This window comes from Silene latifolia, chromosome 11, assembly GCF_048544455.1.
Source record: "Silene latifolia isolate original U9 population chromosome 11, ASM4854445v1, whole genome shotgun sequence".
Lineage (NCBI taxonomy): Eukaryota > Viridiplantae > Streptophyta > Magnoliopsida > Caryophyllales > Caryophyllaceae > Silene > Silene latifolia.
Window position 1 is genome coordinate 84,574,777 of NC_133536.1, and position 22,941 is coordinate 84,597,717.

Consider the following 22,941-nt stretch of genomic DNA (forward strand, 5'->3'; position numbering starts at 1 on the left):
ATCGAGTAGCCTGACCTCAACTCGAACGAGTAACGGTAACTCGATCGAGTACCCCGGTTTGTGTTTGTAATCCATTTTCTTGTGTTATTTGGCATCATGCGAGTACTTTGTTCATATTATATATCGTTCTCATGGCTATTAGTCACTTTCTTATACTTCATATTTCAATACATGTGACATCAAGACGGTATACACTAATTTAGACGGTATCGTTCTAAACGGTTGTTAAGTTTATATAATTGTTGGTAATAATTCCCAAGATAGTTATGTCAGGTAACCATGTTTTGATTATACCACATGAAAAATTATTTTAATTCTCACATATATTTTTTTTTTGTGCTAAAATGTAAAAGTTGTATATATATGATAAAATATACAAAGAAAAGGTGGCCTAAAATTAGACTTGTACATGCACAAGTCAAACTTTAAGCACCAAGGGGATATCAAAAGGATTAAAGCATTAAGATACACAAATATATCAGCTCATTTTAGCCCCACATTATATCGTACTCCTCCATTTCCGACTTTGCTTTCTTCTCATATCAGCATATAAAATCTAGATCACATGGCATTTCTTCCATCAGCACAGAGCACTCCTCAGCCACTCACCTCTACTCAAAACGATCAACCCACCGCTGATCCCTAGTTCCAACAGGTCTTTTGATGAGGGGTTTACATCTCTCATGTACGAGCTTCTTAATCCTACTTCCAACATCTCCTGGTTTATCTAATTTCATCTCTATTCTACAAATATTTCTTTGATGCCAGATATAGTAGAGGTAAGCATTAATCATTGTTCTAACGATCTTCTTCCTTAGTCTGGTACGTCTGTACACCATCAGCCAAGTAAGAGTTTCCGTTCTTCTAATTTTAATCATCAACCAGTTTTCCAGGTAGCTCAAGATACGGCTACTGTATACACACCCAAAGAATAAGTGTTGTACAGTCTCAGGTTCCTGTTCAGAGATGCAGCAGGTATCCCTGTCACTAATCCCCAGTCTTTGTAGTTTTGTTCTTGTGTTAATAGCATCCTGATAGATTAGCCAAGTAATAATGCGATGCTTAGGTACAGTCCATGAATCCCAAATCTGATGGTACCAAGGTACCACGGGCTTTGTATCTCTCAGATAGTTATACCCATTTTGAATGCTATACCTCTCATTCCAATTTCCATGTATGAACCCTTGGCTAATTCGATCTTTAACCTGGCAAATTTTCCTCCAACTCCAACTTGAGTCCCCATTAGGCTGATAAGTCGACCAGTCCCTCCCTTTAAGATAGATATGGTTGACCCACTGCACCCAAAGCTTGTCAGGTCTATTGTAAACCCACCAGACCAGTTTACCAACCGCAACAATGTTCCATATAGCTATGTTCTTAAGGCCCAAGCCTCCTTCTCTTTTTGGGGTACAAACTCTATCCCATGAAATAAGAGGAGTCCTGTTGTAAATAGTCCCCCCTTCCCATAGGAAGTTCCTACACAAAGCATCAATTCTATTCAAGGCCCCTTTGGGAATGACAAAGATCATGGCCCAGTAATTATGAAATGTGGAAAGCATTGACTGTATTAGCACCAGTCGACCTGCATAAGATAGTTTCTTAGCCCCAATACTCCTTATTCTTGCCGTAATCTTGTCAATGAGTCCTCTTCATTCATGTTTAGTCAGCCTTGTTTTTTGGATGGGTACTCCCAAGTATTTGAAAGGGAGCTTACCCTCTTTGAAACCAGAAACTTCTAAGATATCTTCTTTGTCCCTTTGATTCATGCCATTGAAGTAAGCATTAGATTTGCCAGGTCTTAATTTCAAACCAGATGCTTTCGAAAAGGTGCCAAAAGCTCTTATCAGATTCATAATAGACAACTTATCCCCCTTGCAAAACATTAGTAAATCATCAGCGAATATGAGGTGGCACAACTTGATATGAGCACATTTAGAATGAAACTTAAGAGGGTAGTTTTCAGCAACAAACTTTAAAGTTCTGGATAGGTATTCCATACATATAGTGAATAGGAGTGGTGAGATATGATCCCCTGGTATAAGCCCCTTTTTGCCCTGAAAAAACCCAAACGTTTCTCCATTCAAATTTAGAGTGAAAGTAGGTGTTTTGACACAAGTCATAATCCAGCCCCTGAAAATAGGTGGGAAATTGAGTTTCTTTAGCATTTGATCTAAGAAATCCCATTCCACCGTATCATAAGCCTTCTGAAGGTCGATTTTGAACATACATCTTGGAGAAGCATTGGGTTTCTTATACAATCGAATGAGATCTTGGCAAATAAGAATGTTTTCCAGTATGCTCCTACCTTTGACAAAGCCTCCTTGGTTTTGGCAGATTAAGTCAGGTAGTATTCTTGAGAGCCTGTTGCACATAAGCTTTGAAATGGTCTTATACAACACATTGCAGCAAGCTATGGGCCTGAATTGCAGAACATTAGTTGGCCTATCCACCTTAGGAATCAAAGTAATATTAGTGGCATTCAATTGCTTGAGTAGTTTTCCATTAGAAAAGAAATCCTGAATGGCATTGCATATATCACTTCCAATAATAGACCAAGCATCTTTGAAGAATTTACTAGTGAAGCCATCTGGTCCAGGCGATTTTTCATTTGGGATGCTAAAAATGGTACTTTTGATTTCTGAATTAGTGACAGGCTCCATCAAAATGCTCCAGTGATCACTGTCACAAACCCTCCCTGTGTTAATAACCTTGCTGCTTACCTTCATGGTATCTTGTCTCTTGCCTAGGAGAGTACGATAATATTACAAAAAGGCCTGCTGTATTGAATTCTTATCATTACACGGATTCCCATGCATATCCTCTACTTGTAAAACAGAATTCCTTATTCGTGGTTTTTAGAATTCTGTGGAAAATGGCTGAATTAGTATCTCCATCACTTAACCAAACGGCTTTGGCTTGTTGCTGAAGAAAACTGAACTTGGCCTTCCGCAATTCCTTAAGCTGTTGATTAATTTCATATTCCTGATCCATTAGTCTTAAATTCCCTGCATTTTTTTGTAATTGTTGTTGGAGTTGTTCAAGTCTCACCTAGGCTGCATTGCATTTCCCCTCAATATAAGAAAAAAACATGTTATTCAGTTGTTTCAAGATGGGCTTTAACAACTTGAGCTTTCTAGTGATAGCATACATTCTCATTCCAGGGATCTCATTATGCGGGCTAGTTTGGATGAGGGGCGAGAAATCCTTTGCCTGCCCCCACATATTCAGATATTTAAAGCTCTTTATCCTATTCTCCTCATGTTGAGAATCTATCACTACACAGGGACAGTGATCAAATACTCCTTCAGGAAGAAAATTAGCATACATGTGAGGAGATTTATTCATCCAATCCTGATTGACCACAAGCCTATCTAATCTGATATACACCCTATCAATGGGTTGCTGTTTATTAAGCCAAGTGAAAAAAGCACCAGCTGCTTGTATGTCCATCATGCCACAATCAATCAGGGACTCTTGGAAAGGTATAGTCTCTGCATCAGAAGTACTAGTACCTATCCTCTCATCAGAGTTAGTAACACAATTTAAATCCCCTGCCATAGCCCATGGGCCATGAATACTGGTGGCATAGCTCCGCAGATCATTCCATAATTCTTCTCTGCCAGAGATACTATTGAAGGCATAAATGAAAGTCATAAAGAATCTATCATTGTTCAGAAGAGAGGTAGCCTCAAGATGGATGCATTGAGCAGTATAGTCATGAACATCAATATGATACTTTGCTGGGTTCCAAACAATCCAAATGCGCCCACCTTTGTGCTTATTAGTATTAGTGGTAATGCACTAATTACTAAAATTATTAATAACTCTATTGACATTATTTGGTTTTATTTTGGTTTCAAGTAAAGCAAACATCCATATATCATGTTTTTGCAAAAAACTTTATTATTGTACGTTGCTTATTATAATCATTCATGCCCCGTACATTCCAAAAAACTATATTATGAATTTTAGACATCATCAAAGTTCAGTCTCTCACTCCTCATATCCCCTATTCCTTCCTTAGGGACACCACCATTACCACTCAAAACCTGCATATAGGTAGGACCTTTCCTTACTCGATCCTGAGATAATACCTGTTGAGTATTGATTATTTGATCAGGAGGAGTATTAGCAGCATCTATGTTGGTATCCTTGAGATTGACTTCTTCCTCCTGGCTGTTTCCTTTGTTGTTTGTGCTTGCAGTTTGTCCCTGTTGAATAGGAGCTGACACATTACACACAAGAGCACCTTGCTGTGCAGTACCAATCTGAATCTCAGAGCATGTGGCCTGAGCATGTTGAATATCCCTGTGTACATGCCTCCATTCCAGCTTCCTAACTTGTTTCTTCTGTTCTACCCTTATGTGACCACGCTTGTAGTGCTTAGTTTCATGTCCATATCCTCTGTATTTGGCAAACATAATGGGCTTCCACTCATACTCCACCTGAATCTCTACAAGGTTACCTTCTTCATCTTTAAACTTGACACAATTAGGTAATGATTGACCAACCTTCAAATCCACCATAACCCTGGCAAAACTAAGTCTGGTTTTTTCTTTAGTTGCCCCGTCACTTTTCACATATATCCCTAGTATTCCTGCTATTTTAGGCAAACACTTGCCCAAAAACTTGAGGGGCAATGAATGTATCCGCAGCCATACTGGAACAACTTTTATCCCGTCCTTAGTCAATTCCAGATTAGGCTTCCATTCCTTCACAATAAGGGGCTTATTATCAAATAACAAGTGCCCCATATTCAGTGCCTGATTTCTCATATCCATAGGTTTGAAACGTACCAAGAAAAGTCCTTTAGGTAAGAAAGATACCTTGTCAACACCAAGTTTACTCCATATACGTCTAATAAAACCTTCAATGACCTCCAAAGGTGGGTTTGCACCCAATACAAAACAGTATACAGATGGTTGCCAATATTGAAGTTCCTCCTGCACGTCCGAAGCCTCCATCTGTATTAGGTCCTTTGGGTCCTCCTCGACAATTAGGTTTTTACCTGCTTCTTTAACCAAGGACCCTCATTCCCATCATTCAACATTTCCTCTTCTGTATCCTCCCCATCAGTATCAAAATCCAGATGAGGCATGCCCATTATCTCGTGCATATTCTTACTTTTTCGCCCTGCATCCTCTTCAGGATGCTTTCTTCTTCCAGGTTCAAAATCTTTGTCATGCTGGGTTTTAGTACGTGAAAGATGTTTCTTGCGTGAGGATGTTGATTGCCTTGCCATGATTGCAGAGGTTCCACAATGGAGATCTACCTAGAAAGAAGTAGCGCAGTCTTTCTTCCCTAGGTTAAACATCTTTTTTGAATCACATATATTGGCTTGGTATCGCTGCGCATAATTTAATCATTTTGTGTGTTATTTTTAGTTGATGTACCCACATGCATACATGTTATACAAGTGATATCAAAGAAGGTTATATTTTAATTGTCGGTTTCATCGTGTGTTGATTCATCTCGTAATGTCAAGATTAAGTGATAGTTTCCATTTTCTTGTAAAATTTTGGCTATCTCGTTTTGAAGGTGAACTTCGGGGACGAAGTTCCTTTTAAGAGGGGAAGAGTAATGTCTCGCGTGAAAAATGCCTAAAATGTCGCCTTTTAAGTACTTCGTTGGTAATTTATTTGTTATTTCTGCTATATAATTTAATTGTTGTTCAAGTAATTTAAAAAAAAAATTGTTAAAGTAATATAATTGTTGTGTGGATGATTTAAACGGACATTGAGTTATGTAGTTGGTAATTTATACATTGGATGTTTAATGGCTTAATTTTTGGTCGAGTAAGTAAGTTGGTTACGTCAAATGTGTATGGTGTGTATGAGGTATGACGTCGTATGGCGTAAGTTTGTTCGGTAAAAAGGAAGTGATGATAGTCGTGGTAGTATACTTTTGCAATAGTTAACTTGTGACTGATGACTCGGTAGAAAGTTGTATTTGATGGTCATATTCGTGAAGGCAAGTGATGATGATTAGGCGGCATGGGAAGTTGGATAGCATAATTGGGTATGGCTATAAGAGTTCGCGTCGGGTTGAGTCGTGTTAGTTGTCTTGACTTAGCATACACCTTTGGGTGCGGGAGATAATGAGTTGAACTTCGGGGACGAATTTTTTTTAAGGGGGGAAGACTGTAATACCCGCCCCGTTAGAGACCTGTTGACTAGCCGTTGACTGACCTTAGACACTTGGTAGACCCTTGAGAACCTTTCATACAAGCGGACTTAGTTCTTGAGGACCTTTAGACGTAGGGAGCTCGATCTAGCATAGGTTACTTGATCGAGTAGTCTAGGGACTCGATCGAGAAGAGGCCACTCGACCGAGTATGTCCCATACTCAATCGAGTATGGCGGTTCCAGTGGTAAGTTATAAGTCGTGAGGTCATAAACCCCAAATCAGTTTTTCATTTCTTTTCTTCCTAGACCTAATCGACGACACTTGTTCTCCTCCACCAACCATCAACCCTTAAGATCCTTTTACAATTTGAGACACCATGGGGATAGAGACTTGAGTCGAGTATCGGTCTTGTCGCCAGAATACCGAGTATAGGTAAGTCATCATCATCATACCTAGGTTGTTGTGGTTAGGTTCGTTAGTAATGGGTTTTGTTCCTACTGTTTATGATAGGTGTTAATGGTGGTTGCTTTGTCGTCATATGGTCTTATGCGGTGTCGATGCTGATTGCTAAAGGTAGGTTTACCTACTCAGTACTGCTAATTGTTTGTGTTGTTTGATGTATGGTAATGTTGATGGTTATAGTGATGTTGTGTTTGTATACGGGGTGCGTCCCTGGCTGAGTGGAGTCATCTCGGGAATGGCTTCACGTCCTTGATTCGCCCCTTGTGGTTCCCGCCACAAGGGAGATGTTCACATTAATTGACATGTATTATTCGCTCGATGGAGATGAGCGGGGCTTACGTGGGAACGGATACGGTTCCCTACTGGCAGCGTGATTAGAGTGTCGTTGGGGCTCTCAATCAAACACATTTATATTCTCAACAAAACAACTAGTTAGTGGTTAAGTCGAGGTCGATCCATGGGACGGTGGGTACATAAATTGTTCAATCTAATTATGGTTGTGTTTGGGGTTGTCACAATTGTAATGGGTTGAAGATTCTAGTCTAATGAAAGCAATGGAGTAAAACAAACAATTAAAGGAAGGGTGTAAATAAATGACTAAAAATGCTAGGATATCATAGGTTCATAAGGGAATCATGGGAGTTGATCATACAAACATGTTCTCAATTATAAGCAAGCAATTATTGTTGTGATGGGATCGAGTTAGTGTATATCTTACAATCCCTAAGAAGGTTTGGGTCCCGAAGCCGAATCGATTAGATTGTACAACACCTACAAGTCGACTTAATCCCCCCCTATCCAACTATATGCATGTTCTAATGAGACTCGAGTTGGTTTATGTCTTACAAGTCTCATTGAAAAGGTAAGTGATGGGTAAAAAATGCAAGGATTCATAGGCTCGCATTTCATCAAACATAACATGTGCACAAGTTGAAATCACAACAAGCAAGCAAATTAATTATGAAAACATATTAGATTAAGCATGAATCAATCCCCATGTTGGTTTCCCCTAATTACCTATTAATCCTAACTAAGAGACTACTCACTCATTATCAAGTTTAACATGCTAACAAGGTTGTCAATCATATTAACAAGGCAAAACATGATGAACAAGTAAGAAAGATTAATAATAATTCAAACAAGGATTAAGAGAAATATACCTATGGAGATTCCAAAATAATAATACAAAGAATAATAGAAGTATACTTGATGATTGATGGAAGGTTGTCAATCTCCCAATAAACCCAAATGATGTTCTAATTACCCAATAATAAACTTGAATTACTCAATAATAAACTTGAACAATAATTAAGGAAAGATTAATGTGTAATTTTGTGGAAAGATTAAAGGATAATCTATTCCTAATCTAATCCAAGAAAAGTAGATTTAATCTAAGAAAAGCTTGATCCTTTGATTATTACAAATGGAGTATATATAGTGGTACATCATTAGGTTAAGCATGGGTAAATTAGTAAATAACATTGTTAAGTGTTGAGTAGGGAAATGCTCCTCTCGAAAGAGATGCGCATATCCTAGGACTGGGATGCTCATCCTGAGCTCGGGATGCGCATATCCACAAACAGACTATTCTGAAAATGGCGCTGCAGCTTGGGACGAGCGGATTGGTCTCGGGACGCGCGGATCCCGGGACAGCTTGTCTATTTGAGCTCGGATTGTAAAACGGACGTCATTTTCTCATCCGGACTCCTATTGGAGTGATTCAAAAGCCTAAACCACTTGATTTTTTGACGCTGTTTCATCTAGCATACTTTCACAGCCAAAAATTCAACTCTTGGTTTGGGTTCCGAGCAATTTCTTCTTGCAATGGCTTCCTTCCCGTCGTCCTTGCTTTTAAGCCTATGACCCTTCTATATACTCTTTATTCCTACATCATTGGTCATCATTCTTGCCTCCTCTTCATACTAGTCCATCCAATATCATCAAAAAGCTTCCAAATATGCACGGGAGAGGGGGAATTCCGCCTCATTATCCTCTTTCCTACAAAACATATACAATGTAATAGGAAAACCAAATAGAAAGGATTTGACGGATAAAATGGCCATGAAATGCTATATTAGTATGCAAAATAGGTTCAATTAGGGGACTAAATATGCGCAATTTTGAGTCACATCAAATATCCCCAAACCGAACATTTACTCGTCCCGAGTAAAGAGGTGACTAGAACTAGACCTTTATTTAAACTATCCTAATAATATAGCCGATGTGAGACAATTAGCGGGTCTCACTCCGCCCCTTCAACTCACAACAAGACAACCATGAGGTAGGATGCCTTCTTGCAAGGCAAGGTGGGGCTTGCCAAAATGGCGACACATTCAAGCATTAAAGCACACAAACCAAGTAATGGATGCATCTACAAAAATGAATAGCCACTTTCCTCATCTAAGTGGCGGAAATTATCTAAAAGATAAGCAATATAAGGGTACACATTCCATCATAGATACGGTTTCTTCAAACTACTAAGCCTCGAAGGATACCAATAAATCACCTCCAAGTTGTGTCAAGCTAGGGTACCTTTGTCCTCAATTGTTAAATGCTTTCGTCAAGAGTAGGCTCCCTATGGTGTTAGAAACACTGGAGGATCGCGGAATTCCCCTTCTTGCCTAGACAAGAAGAAGGGTCGTCCCCTCTCTACCATGCACAAAAGTGGATTCGATGGATAAAGGAATCATTTGAATTTGAGTTTCATATGGGAGTTTGCTTTTTGTTGTTGTTTTTCCTCCCAATTTCTTGTGACATTTGACATTTGAGAACATTTTCTTTTTGCCATTTCTTTTGATGTTTGGCATTTCAATACTTGACAACTTTCAACTTTTTGCATTTTCTTTTGAACATTTTTAAAGCTACTCCATTTGTAGTGAGGGTGCTTATTTTTGAAGCATAGGAGTTTTCATTTTTGTTACTCCTCTTTTCTTTTGATGCGATTGCAAACTTTTTTGACTTTCATTTCAATTCTCGAACTAAAATCTTGAACAATTTTTGTGCCCATTCCTTTTGATGACAAAATGTGGTAGAATATGGATGATGGTTGCATGGTTTCAAGGGTCACCTTGGAATAAACGGTAGCCAAGGAGTTATCACACCACAAGGTACTCTTGACTATGCCTTAATCCATAGGTCAAAGGATACTAGCAGGACACATCCTAGGGTGTTTTACAACCATTCTAACAAGCAAAGTCTCAAGAAGAAAAAGTATCTACAAGGGCCTATGTACACTTGTCAAGTTTCCCAAATAGATGGTTTCACAAAATTTTCTAACCATGCAAACTACATGCCATGATGCAACTAACATTTATACAACCTAATGCATATGCTTCTACCAACTAGTATGCCAAATAATCTAAATGCAATCCTAAATTCCCATTGTTTATACCGCATCAATCAAAATAAAGCCACATAGTCATTAACATAAAGAGGAAAAAGGAGATTGGAAAGATCATACCATGCGGTCTTCATGATCCTCATGTCTCGGGTGTGGCGTAGTCGATCAATGTGAAAAAGGATAGACAAACAAACAAACAAGTATATACAATATATACAATACTACACTATAAAGGAATGAACATGTTTTTGTTTTTTTCAAATTTTCAAATTTTTATGGGTTTTATGTTTATGAAACAAAAAGACATGTTTTTGTATTTTTCAAAAAATTTCAATTTTTATGCATTTTGGAATATAAATTCTCATCCCCCACTTTATTTTGGACCTTGTCCTCAATGTACATGTAGGAGTAGGAATGAAAAAGAAAAACATGTTTTTGGATTTTTTTGATTTTATGGAAATTGAAGTACAAATGCAATTATATGATATGAATGAATGCATGCTCTAACTAAATGCAATTCTATATGACATATATAACAAATGAATGCAATCTAAACTATATTATATGATGCATGTTTTCTATTAAACTATGGTCAGTTATGATCAAACCTCCCCAAACCGATTTAAGCACTATTTCTAGTATAGAAAGGAATAGCTTTGGTCATTAGTGACTATGTATGAATTCTAGTTTATATGCAACTAACTACATGAATCATATGAAAAATATTACAATGCAAACTATACTATATGAACTAACTAATTTAAAGCAATATAATACAAATACAAGCCTAAACTATATGATATATGTATGCCGCTTCATGGTTTAACCTCCCCAAACCGATTTTAAACACTATTGCTACTGTAGGAAGAAAAGGGTTTAATCATGAGGTAACTACATAAATGCAAGTATACTTTGAGAGATAAAGAAAAAAAGGGTTCTTATAATCCTTGTAGGAGATGAAGATGGTAGATAGGATGCATACATAGCCATGTCATGAGCCAAATGAAAAAAGGTGAGATTTTAGCATTAATCCGCTCGGATCAAGTCTGATCCGCTCGAGTTGATGCACGGATGCTCGGATTCAACACGGGACGCTCGGATTCTCACACAGTGCATGCTGAATTTGCCAACCCGTACCAGGACGCGCGGACCAAGCTCAGCTCGAGCAGATTCCTTCCGAGGACGCTCAGTTTCTTCAGAATCCGCTCGGATTCTCAGGCAGGGAGCTTTTTTTTTTTTTTCCTGTCTTTCAATCAGCGCGGATTGGACTCGGGATGAGCATATTTCGAGAAATTTCGACCCAACACCTTTTTAATGATAACAAAGTTGCTCACAAGTGTAACAGCCCTAAATTTTCACGACGAAAATGAAAAAAGTAGAGAGGGAAAATTCACGGCTGTCACTCCACACTTAGCTGAAAATGCCAAGTGCAAGGTAAATACAGAGTCAACCTTTAAAAATAAAATACATATCTCAAAACTTTATCAACTAATTAAAACGTTGCAGCGGAAGACTTAAGTCTTACAAAATCTAAAACAGTAAATAAAATTCAAATCCAACGATATTATAAAATAATAAATAGATTAAGACGGAGTCTTTATTCAAAATCCTTCCACGCTCGTACAAATCCCCGGATCTAGTATGCACCCATGCAGCATCTCAAGCATCTCAATTATACCTATCAACTGTACCCAAAACATAAATAGGTACAGGTTCCAGTAGGGGGAACGACCCAAAACATAAGGACGTCAGCAAAGCTGAGTTTTAGGAAAATCGTAAACAATGTTAAGTTCACAAAGATAAATTAATCAAACTTAAAACCAGAATAAGAATAAGAATGAAATAATATTCTGAAACCAGCATTTCGAATAACAATTATCAAAACATTCAAAAACCAAAACTTTCACCACGTGTGTGCCAAGGTCCTACCCTTGACACGGTCTAGAGGTACCACCTGTGCTTGGTCAGACTTATAATAGTGCGCACCTCTCACATTTGGACGATCAGAGGAGGATGAGGCGCAAAGGAGAAAGTCTAACCCCCTAGCGAGTGGGGGCCGGTCAAACCCCACCCAAATGGAACTCCGGCCAAGAGTTCAGTTTTCGGGATGTAATTCCCAGGGACGTCTCAGACGCACCTTAAAACCTGCTAGACCAGCAGAGCTCCCAGAGTCTGCTACATAATCTCAAAAACAGCTTGTGCCAAATAATTCCAACGAGTGACCCATGGTCACATAAAACAATATTCAAAAATTCACAAAAGCTAGTAGAAATTCATCGTTACCAAAAGTATGTAAAAACTGTTTAAATGTCAAACCGAACATGCTCTTACTTAATTTAAAAAGGGTAAAAGTCCTTACCTCTCAAGACGGCTAACCATAGCTAAGCTTAACAGAAAAATTATTTCTCTTCAAATCCGCAAACTACAAGTAAGGAAACGATTTAATTACTACATTGTCCAACATCGATACTATAACCTCGATCATACTACCATTTACCATTAATCATCCGTTCTTTAACAAAGTTTACCTCTAAGTCCAACATCATCAACTCATCATCCTATGAACCAATCTACTAATTAATTACTAACAGCATCATATAATTATGGCCTAAACACAGTAGCATTTGTCTTTGTCCACTCCATACTCACGCCCATATAATACTCTAACCCATTTCATAAAAGAATAGACAATTATTGTCATATATAATAATAATCCTCATAGCCCATCACCATGGTAAGTTCCCAGCATATAATATAACAAGTCAATGTAAATATCATCAGTGTAAACAACTCTGAGCGCTACGAGTAGTTGGTGACCGAAATCGGGTTGCCTTTATAACAAGATTTTGATTTATGAAACAGAGCAAAACATTATTGAATGAATACTTACAATATATAGAATACGAAAGAGATAAGGGGCGGATGATAGGAAAATCGGTGTCGAAGTCCCAAAATTTTGCTGATTGACTTTGATGTATGGTGAGCACAGGCAAGAAGATGCACAATGGTGAAAGAAAACCAAGTAGAAAGATGGAGATTAGTGCCGTCAAGTTGAGAGGATCAAAAGTTGCAGTGGAGAGAATGAGACGGTTGGGTTTAGGTTAATTTAGAGAAATTGTTTAATACAGTATTCTCTTTCCTTTGAGTCATATATATAAGCTCGGTAGAAGTCCAACTCGAAACTGAAATCGGGCTTTTGAAATTATCTTTAAATCTCCATATGAACCAAATCAATTTTATTTTCTTAAAGTTAAAATCGGAAATATATTTTTTCTAAGAGATACTTGGTTTTAAATTTTTCAATTAAGAGTCCCAAAACTAATAATACGAGAAAGTTACACCTTATAAATAACTCGGAAAATAATGGGGTGTTACAACAAGCCCAAATTCTCCATTTTCTTCATTTCTTTACATTTTCCATCTTCTCAATTTCATTAATTTCCTTCAAAAAGCTCAATTAAAATATGAGATCCCCCCCTTTTATCTCTCATGCAATTTATTAAATGAATGAATGAATGCAAAATTACACTAAATGCATATATACAAATTAATGGTTATTGAGGAACTCCATCAAACCAAAGATTATCAATGAACAATTTCATAGGAAATTATCACTAGCACTCAAAGCACGTAGAAGTCGGTCAAATTCTTGAGAGTGAGATATAAATAAACATGGATAACAACACAAGATTATGCAATGAAATAATGCCCAAGTAAAAGACCGATCAAGCATGTCAAGAATGCTATGACAAAAATCATAAGAGATGTGATGGATGGTAGGAACATAAAATGGGTAGTTGGTTGGCAATTCACTCAACTTATCCTCCAAATAGTCAAAATCATCACTTTTAATATAAGTACTCTCATTATCAATCAAGGAGATTTCAAGGGTGTCTATTTGTGGTTCCCAAATGTCCTCATCATATTCCTCATCCCAACAAGGTCCATTATCAAAGGGGTTATCGTAACAAGGTTTGCCAAGTTCAACACAATTGTCTCCCTCTAATATGTCATCCTCAAAGGGTGAGTTTTCATTCAAGCTCATATCCATATCACTCTCACTTTGCCCATTAACATCAAATTCCATGGAAGTTGGTTTCATTGATACACAAGAAGAGTAAGGTGACGGTATCCAAGCATTGGTTTCAAAATCAAGAATATACTCCTCCTCATCATCACTCTCTTCATCTATCACACCATCTTCCCAAGGAGGGGCAAATTCGTGAACATAGTGGGTTGGCTCAAGGTTATAGGAAGGTTTCTCATTCTCACAAATCTCATTTTCAACATAGTTTTCCTTAATGAATTTTTGAAATGTGGTTTTTATCGCTTCCATACCCTCCTTGGCACTCTCAAATATGTCATGTATAGTTTGCTTAAGACAATGGGTGGTCATGAACTCAACAAATTCCCAAAATTCCTCACAACTCATCTCACATATCCTACCACCACTCAAGTGAAATGCCAAGTTGCGGGTTTCAAGGTTCATGCCATTATAAACAACAAAACATGCTTCATAATTTGAAAGAGTAAAACCATGATGCCAAGCATGAGTCATATAATCTTCAAATCTTGTAATATACTTATCAAAAGACTCATTTTCATATTGCCAAAAGGTGAATGTAGACATGTTGATCAAATGAAATAAAACAAGTACAATAAAACTCAAGAAAAGAAGCACAACTAAAACTAGACAAAAGAACAATTCAAATACACAACACCGTCCTCGGCAACGGCGCCATTTTGATGAGAGTGTCGTTGGGGCTCTCAATCAAAAACATTTATATTCTCAACAAAACAACTAGTTAGTGGTTAAGTCGAGGTCGATCCATGGGACGGTGGGTACATAAATTGTTCAATCTAATTATGGTTGTGTTTGGGGTTGTCACAATTGTAATGGGTTGAAGATTCTAGTCTAATGAAAGCAATGGAGTAAAACAAGCAATTAAAAGAAGGGTGTAAATAAATGACTAAAAATGCTAGGATATCATAGGTTCATAAGGGAATCATGGGAGTTGATCATACAAACATGTTCTCAATTATAAGCAAGCAATTATTGTAGTGATGGGATCGAGTTAGTGTATATCTTACAATCCCTAAGAAGGTTTGGGTCCCGGAGCCAAAGCGATTAGATTGTACAACACAAACAAGTCGACTTAATCCCCCCTTATCCAACTATATGAATGGTCTAATGAGACTCGAGTTGGTTTATGTCTTACAAGTCTCATTGAAAAGGTAAGTGATGGGTAAAAAATGCAAGGATTCATAGGCTCGCATTTCATCAAACATAACATGTGCACAAGTTGAAATCACAACAAGCAAGCAAATTAATTATGAAAACATATTAGATTAAGCATGAATCAATCCCCATGTTGATTTCCCCTAATTACCCATTAATCCTAGCTAAGAGGCTACTCACTCATTATCAAGTTTAACATGCTAACAAGGTTGTCAATCATATTAACAAGGCAAAACATGATGAACAAGTAAGAAAGATTAATAATAATTCAAACAAGGATTAAGAGAATTATACCTATGGAGATTCCAAAATAATAATGCAAAGAATAATAGAAGTACTTGATGATTGATGGAAGGTTGTCAATCTCCCAATAAACCCAAATGATCTTCTAATTACCCAATAATAAACTTGAATTACTCAATAATAAACTTGAACAATAATTAAGGAAAGATTAATGTGTAATTTTGTGGAAAGATTAAAGGATAATCTATTCTAATCTACTCCTAATCTAATCTAAGGAAAGTTGATTTAATCTAAGAAAAGCTTGATCCTTTGATTATTACAAATGGAGTATATATAGTGGTACATCATTAGGTTAAGCAAGGGTAGATTAATAAATAACATTGCTAAGTGTTGAGTAGGGAAATGCTCCTCTCGAAGGAGATGCGCATATCCTAGGACTGGGATGCTCATCCTGAGCTCGGGATGCGCATATCCACAAACAGACTATTCTGAAAATGGCGCTGCAGCTTGGGACGAGCGGATTGGTCTCGGGACGCGCGGAGCCTGGGACAACTTGTCTATTTGAGCTCGGATTGTAAAACGGACGTCATTTTCTCATCCGGACTCCTATTGGAGTGATTCAAAAGCCTAGACCACTTGATTTTTTGACGCCGTTTCATCTAGCATACTTTTAAAGCCAAAAAATCAACTCTTGGTTTGGGTTCCGAGCAATTTCTTCTTGCAATGGCTTCCTTCCCGTCGTCCTTGCTTTTAAGCCAATGACCCTTCTATATACTCTTTATTCCTACATCATTGGTTATCATTCTTGCCTCCTCTTCATACTAGTCCATTCAATATCATCAAAAAGCTTCCAAATATGCACGGGAGAGGGCGAATTACGCCTCATTATCTTCTTTCCTACAAAACATATACAATGTAATAGGAAAACCAAATAGGAAGGATTTGACGGATAAAATGGTCATGAAATGCTATATTAGTATGCAAAATAGGTTCAATTAGGGGACTAAATGTGCGCAATTATGAGTCACATCACAGCGTGGGATATCTGTTGCGACGGATATTCTGGCAGAACTTTACCTTCGGGTTAGTCAGATGATTGATGGGTGATTGGTATTGGTGATGGGTGTATATATGTTGTATCTTGGTTTGTCTATTGTTCCTCAGTTACTGGCCTTGGGTGGTGTTGTTTGTCTTTTCTTTGTTATGGGTCTGTCGTGATCCATTATGGTGAGCAGTCCGTTTTAGGAGGTGCTGATATGTAGAGCTTTGCTGGGGGCTTTGGAGGGACGATTCCATCACCGAGTCGTGGCATGATGGATAGTATCACAGTAGTTGATAGATGTTGTTATCAGTTGTATATTTCCTTTTTGTTGAGTTAAACTTGTAATAAACTTAATTGTTTTTTTATTGACGTTATGATATTTACTATTCCTCGGGCAATCGAGATGGTAATGCCCTTATCTACTAGGCAAGGTCATGTTAAGGCTCCTTCGTAGATGGGGGTGTTACACTTAAGTCTACTCTTCTCTTATTCATTATTTACGGTCAAGTTCGAAATTTAAGTTGGGGTACACATGTCTGCGTCGGGAGCACTAAGGCTCTGATACCAACTGTGAACCCCCATGATAAACGTAAAGTAATACGAGTAAAAATGCAGCGGAATTTAAGAAATTTTTAAAACATTTTAAAGTATAAAGCGCGGGTTCATTAAAAACACCACGGAAAGAAAGTATGCGGGAATAAAACATAGGTCCATACAACTACGATAGTAAAAAATGGAGAATATATATCCCTCGAATGACAAGACGAAAAGGTGAGTCTAAGTGGTAAAATATGTAAACTAGTAGTCCAAGGTACTCGCTAGCTCACACGTCTATAACCTCATAGATTGCATCTTCACAAACCTGTCATTCATGTAAACATGAAAGCCACAGTCAGTGAGGAGTAACTCAAGGTTCTCCCAGCCATATTTTGTCAATATAGACATAATTAAGCACTCAATTAAGCAAAGCATATAAGACAATTACAAATAATTCGAGTATTAAACAACATATATCAAACATGTCAATGAAATGAGAGGAAATAAGATAGGATAATACTAAGCATGTTATAGACTCAACTAATCATGTAAGGCAATTAAATAAAATGAATACCAGTATACGATAATTAGACACGAGCACGCATTCCGAGGAAACATGACATATGCAACTAACCAAATACTGCAAGACATTTACTACTCTTAGACTCAATTTTCACCCGGTAGGACTACGATAATAATACGGTCCTATTCTAAAACATTTCCCGATTCGACATGCGGCAGAACAGCCCGCATCCAAGACTCGAACGACAGAACGGAAGTTGAGTACCCCAAATTAGCCAGAACAGCACGAAAGAGGCGGAAATGGAATAAGATAAAACGCACTTTCCAGAACAGCACAAGTGGGCTAAACCCGTACTTGCCAGAATAGCACAAGTAGAGCGTAAATATAAGTCAAGCACAAAGTGTTGCATGATGGCAATTTCACAAGGACACGACTCATCTCAATTAATCATGTAAAATAAATCACCTGTATTTGAGATACGATAAATAAATGGAAATGCATGAATTAAAGCACGTATTATAAATATAGTACAACATTTCATATAATTATGACGTAGTTAAATAATAAATTCCACGTTTAAGATTCATGTAAGAAATATTTAAATGAACGATAAAAAATAAATTATGTTTTATAAAAGACATGACGAAATTTAAATAATTCAAAACACGAACACGTTAGCGCCAAACAAGCTACCAAAACACGGCTCAATTTATCCAGCACACGGCTAAGACAACCAACAACACCAATAGACCACGGGCCAGCCACGGCCAGTCAATGCCTAGCCACGACCTAGAGAAGCCAATACACAACCTAAAAATAAACCATCTCAACAGTAATGAGAACCACCACGTTCGACTTATGGCAGCCATACACGACACAATTACTACCCACAACCACCAATACACCACCCCACCCAAGCCACCCACAGTTAGGGCAGCCCATGCACGGCCAAGGGAGGTGATTGTACCAGCCAACAAGGGAGAAAACATGGTAGAAGCAGAGGTAAGGGGCGTGAAAGACAAGCACAAAACAGCAGCAAACCAGCAGCATAATAACTCATTTTGAGACCGTCTTAAGACGGATTTCTAAGCACAAACAAGACAGAATTCACTCATATAAATGACCCAAATACATACATGTATATAAACTTGAGACTTAAGTTAATAAACTGGCTAACTTCAACACCAAAATCTCGCCCAAAAATGACCCCAATAGTCAGTCCGAACAGCCATTTTAAGACGATCCTAAGACGGATTTTTAAGCATGGAAAAGATAATATTCACCCATTTAAACTACTAAATTCATACACATATTTCACCATGAAGTTAAAGACATAACCTTTTCTCAAATTAACATGGAAATCTTTTATAAGTTGACACATCCAACAACATGAAAAATTCGTAAAGACTAACAATTTATGTCACTAAAGAGTATAACACAACCAACTAACACACAATATCAACAAAATGTCGAGTAATCCTATCACCGTTACCTTAGCTCTTTAATCTTCTATAGAATCGTCCACCTCAAAGCTCTCTTCCTCCGGGTTGTCCAAATTCATACTAAACAACAAAAATACACGGTATAAGCATGGAGTTTCGAGCCAAAAATGGCACGGCAGAAACGAAGGGGAAGAAAAGTTGGTCTTTTTCTTACATAGAAGGATGGGGGACGGAATAAGGAGTAAATAGGTGCGAAAATAAGTCGATTTGGATAAGATTTGAGCAAGTTATGAAGATTTTTGTTAAATGGAGGTAGTTGTAACAATGATGGTTGTGAGAGAGAAGAATTTTGCTGAAATTTTTGTAAGAAATGAAGATGGTAGGGTTTTAGGTCATGGGATTGGTGGAGAGAAAAAGATAAGATAAAGGTCCATAGTCATCCTAGGCCCAAACTCTTAAATTGAGTCGATTTTCCACCATAAATACGTCTCTAGCCTACTACAAACTTAAGGCGGATATTATTATTATTATTATTATTATTATTATTATTATTATTACTATTATTATTATTAATATTATTACTACTATTATTATTACTATTATTATTATTAGTCTTATTGTTATTGTTATTGTTATTATTATTATTATTATTATTATTATTATTATTCACTTAAAGCTATATTTTATAAAAATACGTTTTTAAAATATAAATATTTTAAATAAACCGATTAAAATATTTTAAAACTATTTTGCGAAAAGAGCGAGTGTTACATTACATAGCATGTTAGATTTGAGAAGTTTTCTCAGATGCTCGGGATGGGATTGGCGCGAGATCACACAGTCTTTGAAGTCTAGATTGCCACATTTACATGTTGTCTAATCACTAGTTTTAATTCCGTTGTTTTGTATTAAATTTACTTACTTGAGTTTATTTAAGTTGGGAATTGTAATAAAACCATTGTCGCATTATTATTCATTTAAACTTATTTATTTAAATTACCTTTGTATCTATTTGTCTTCTATACTTACTATCTCAGGGAACTGATATGGTTAACACTCTTATTTACTTGGGAAGCCTAGCCTAAGGCTCCTAAATAAATGGGGGTGTTACACCTAAGGGACTATGGGGGCATGTCCTTCGAAGGGGTTTGATTTGCTTGGTTGTTGTTGCTCATGCGTATAGACTCGCCAGCCATTGAAAGTCAATTGATTAACTACGGGAAATGGCCGGTTTTTCGGGCCCATTTTCAGGAATGTGCCTGGTAATGACTTCCAACCAGGTTGAACGACTGCGGGAAATGGCCGATTTTTCAAGCCCATTATCAAGAATGTGCATGGTGATGACTTCCAACCATGTTATTCAACACCCATAATTTTTATTAACATTTTGTTCTATTTAATTCATCTCTTGAGGTCCTCGACAATCAATTATCTAATTTAATAATACCACAAAATAAAATAAAAATTAAATTAAAATATGGGAATTTATTGTTGTGTAATGACTATAAAACCTATAATACCTATAATAGTTTCTATTCACTTTATTTATTTAAAATATGCCCATTTGTCATGAGTTTCTAAGTTGTGGATTGTATTTTATGGTTTAATTTATTTATTTATTTGATTATATTGAGTATTATTGTCGAGTATTGTTGTTGTTGTTGTTGTTGTTGTTGCTGTAGTTGTTGTTGTTGCTGCTGCTGTGTCCAATAAAATATATTTTAATTTGTTATGTTGTTGGTTTTATAAATCGGTTGCTTTATATTTGAATGCATGTTTTCCAGTTGTTTTAATTTAAGTGACTTACATGTGACAATGTTTTGATTCATTTGTCAAGTTTTTATCAGGTTGATGTTTTATCTTTTGGTCAATGTTTTTTTATATAACTTTAAAGCACCATGAAACGTATGTGAATGCAGATAAGGCAAACCATCATGTGGGTAATCTGAAGAGGGAAGAAATACAAAAGGCATGAAACTGAGGTAATATTAAAGGTAAAAAAATGTAAGGTAGAAACTGATAAGTAATGGCTGATTGTTGATCTCAAAATAGAAGTCTTCTAATATTTCTTCTAGTTTGTTATTAAACGTATATTGTGGTATAATTTTACTATTGTACTTTCCCGATCAACCTATTTGAATTTGTATTTTTGTATTCACGGGTATAATCGTCTCTAACATATATTTTTCTTTTTTATTTTATATGAACTATTATCAAGCCATGTAATAAAAGGAAGGGAAAGTGAACCTTCGGGTAAATATTAAATAGTATGATTTCTAAATTCTACTTCGTATGTTTTTAAGTTTATGTGTTTTTTTTTGTCAAAACAGGAATAATACATAAAACTTACTCTCATAATTTCCTAAAAAAAACCCTACTCTCATAATTAATTGTAAATAAATAAGTACAAATAATTGAATGAAAAATCTTTAAATTTTCACAATTAGTTTTTGAACCATCATGACAATAATTAATCATTTTAATTATGTCATTTCCTCTTCCAATTTAAGTTTTCTCTAACTCCCGCCTTTTGATTGTTTTTCTATAAAATTCACTTTACTTTTTTAAGTGGTTTATGCTTTTTTTAACCATTATAAGATGATCGTTAATCTCAAAATGGAGATCTTATAATATTTCTTTAAATTTGTTATTAAGCGTATATTGTTGTGTAATTTTACTACAAAATTGTTCTATATGACCATTTTTATCAAAAGACTAGCCTAATGACACAAAGCTCAACTAAGTAAGTTAATAAATGTGAAAAAATTGTTTATTTCGATAACATAATACTTTATCTTGATAACTTGCATATTTAAATATGTCGGTATTCATTATAAGATATCGGGTAATCAAAATAAAACTGAAATATGAGTGTAATTATATGTTAACTTTGGGCTTTTATCCTTTTAGGTCAATCCTATGCTATAGGACGGTCCTATGGAAGAGTTGCTGATTTTACTATTATGCTTTCCCGATCAACCTATTTGAATTTGTATTTTTGTATTCATTAGTATAATCATCTCTAACATATATTTTTCTTTTTCATTTCATATGAACTATTATCAAGGCATGTACTAAAAGGAAGCGTACTAAAAGGAAGCGAAAGTGAACCTTCAGATAAATATTAAATAGTATGGTTTCTACATTCTAATCCGTATATTTTTAAGTTTATGCGTTTTTTTTTCAAAATCGGAATAGATTATTTTATAGTCTTTAATACTATTTTTATTTTTATGTAGGATCGTGGACCTAAGTTAACAAGAGATTGATCAAATTCTTGAAGTAGTAATAAGGAACTTAAAAAATTTTATGAAACTTTTGGAATTCGGATTTAGGGAATATAGTTTTTTAGATTATTGAGCTATTGAATGAAAATTTAATTCCTAATACAAGAAGTAGATACTGACCATACTGTTGAATCGTATCTAAAATTTTTCTATCGATATAATAAATGTTTTTCGGATGTAAATAATATTTGAAGAATGCACGTGGTGATAGACTTCAAAGATATTTTTATGGGAGGGTTGATGGAGAGGTCTGGAAATAATTTGGAGATGACTATGCTGAGATATTGAGTTTACAACCTTATAAGGCGCCATTGAAGATTTTTCCATACGGAATTTATTATATACGGATGGCTTCAACTTTTAATATTTAAAAAACTCACTTTATTATATTGGGGAGTAAAACACCCGTATATATAATGAGTCGTCTTTGTCAGTGCTCCATTGTCAAGTTTCTCAAAATTAGTAGCTACCACATTGTCACTTGCAGGATTCGATTTACAAAAATAAACCAAAGTTGTCAAAGAAATAAGGTATTAACTAACTAATTTCTATGTATTTCAAGACTGTATATTTTTAAATGGATCAACAACTAATTACTCGAACAAATATTAACAATACGATAAAAATATCAAAACTAAAACGGATAAACCCGTGAATTTCACGGGTCACAAACCTAGTTCTATTCTAATATACTCCTAAG

At 36.2% G+C, this 22,941-nt stretch overlaps 2 long non-coding RNA genes across 3 annotated transcripts; one reads left to right on the forward strand and one right to left on the reverse strand.

Annotated features, from left to right (window-relative positions):
- The first annotated feature begins 456 nt into the window (after positions 1 to 456).
- LOC141611769 (uncharacterized) lies at positions 457 to 20,898 on the forward strand. 2 transcript variants are annotated; one of them, XR_012528731.1, is made up of 3 exons: positions 457 to 779; positions 886 to 975; positions 20,874 to 20,898. It is a non-coding gene; the product is annotated as an uncharacterized LOC141611769 (long non-coding RNA). The 2 variants fall into 2 exon arrangements; XR_012528730.1 differs by lacking the exon at positions 20,874 to 20,898 and adding an exon at positions 5,149 to 5,443.
- LOC141611770 (uncharacterized) lies at positions 11,305 to 13,173 on the reverse strand. Its single transcript, XR_012528732.1, has 3 exons — positions 12,819 to 13,173; positions 12,288 to 12,350; positions 11,305 to 11,613 (listed from the first exon to the last, which is right to left on the reverse strand). It is a non-coding gene; the product is annotated as an uncharacterized LOC141611770 (long non-coding RNA).
- Positions 20,899 to 22,941: the final 2,043 nt, after the last annotated feature.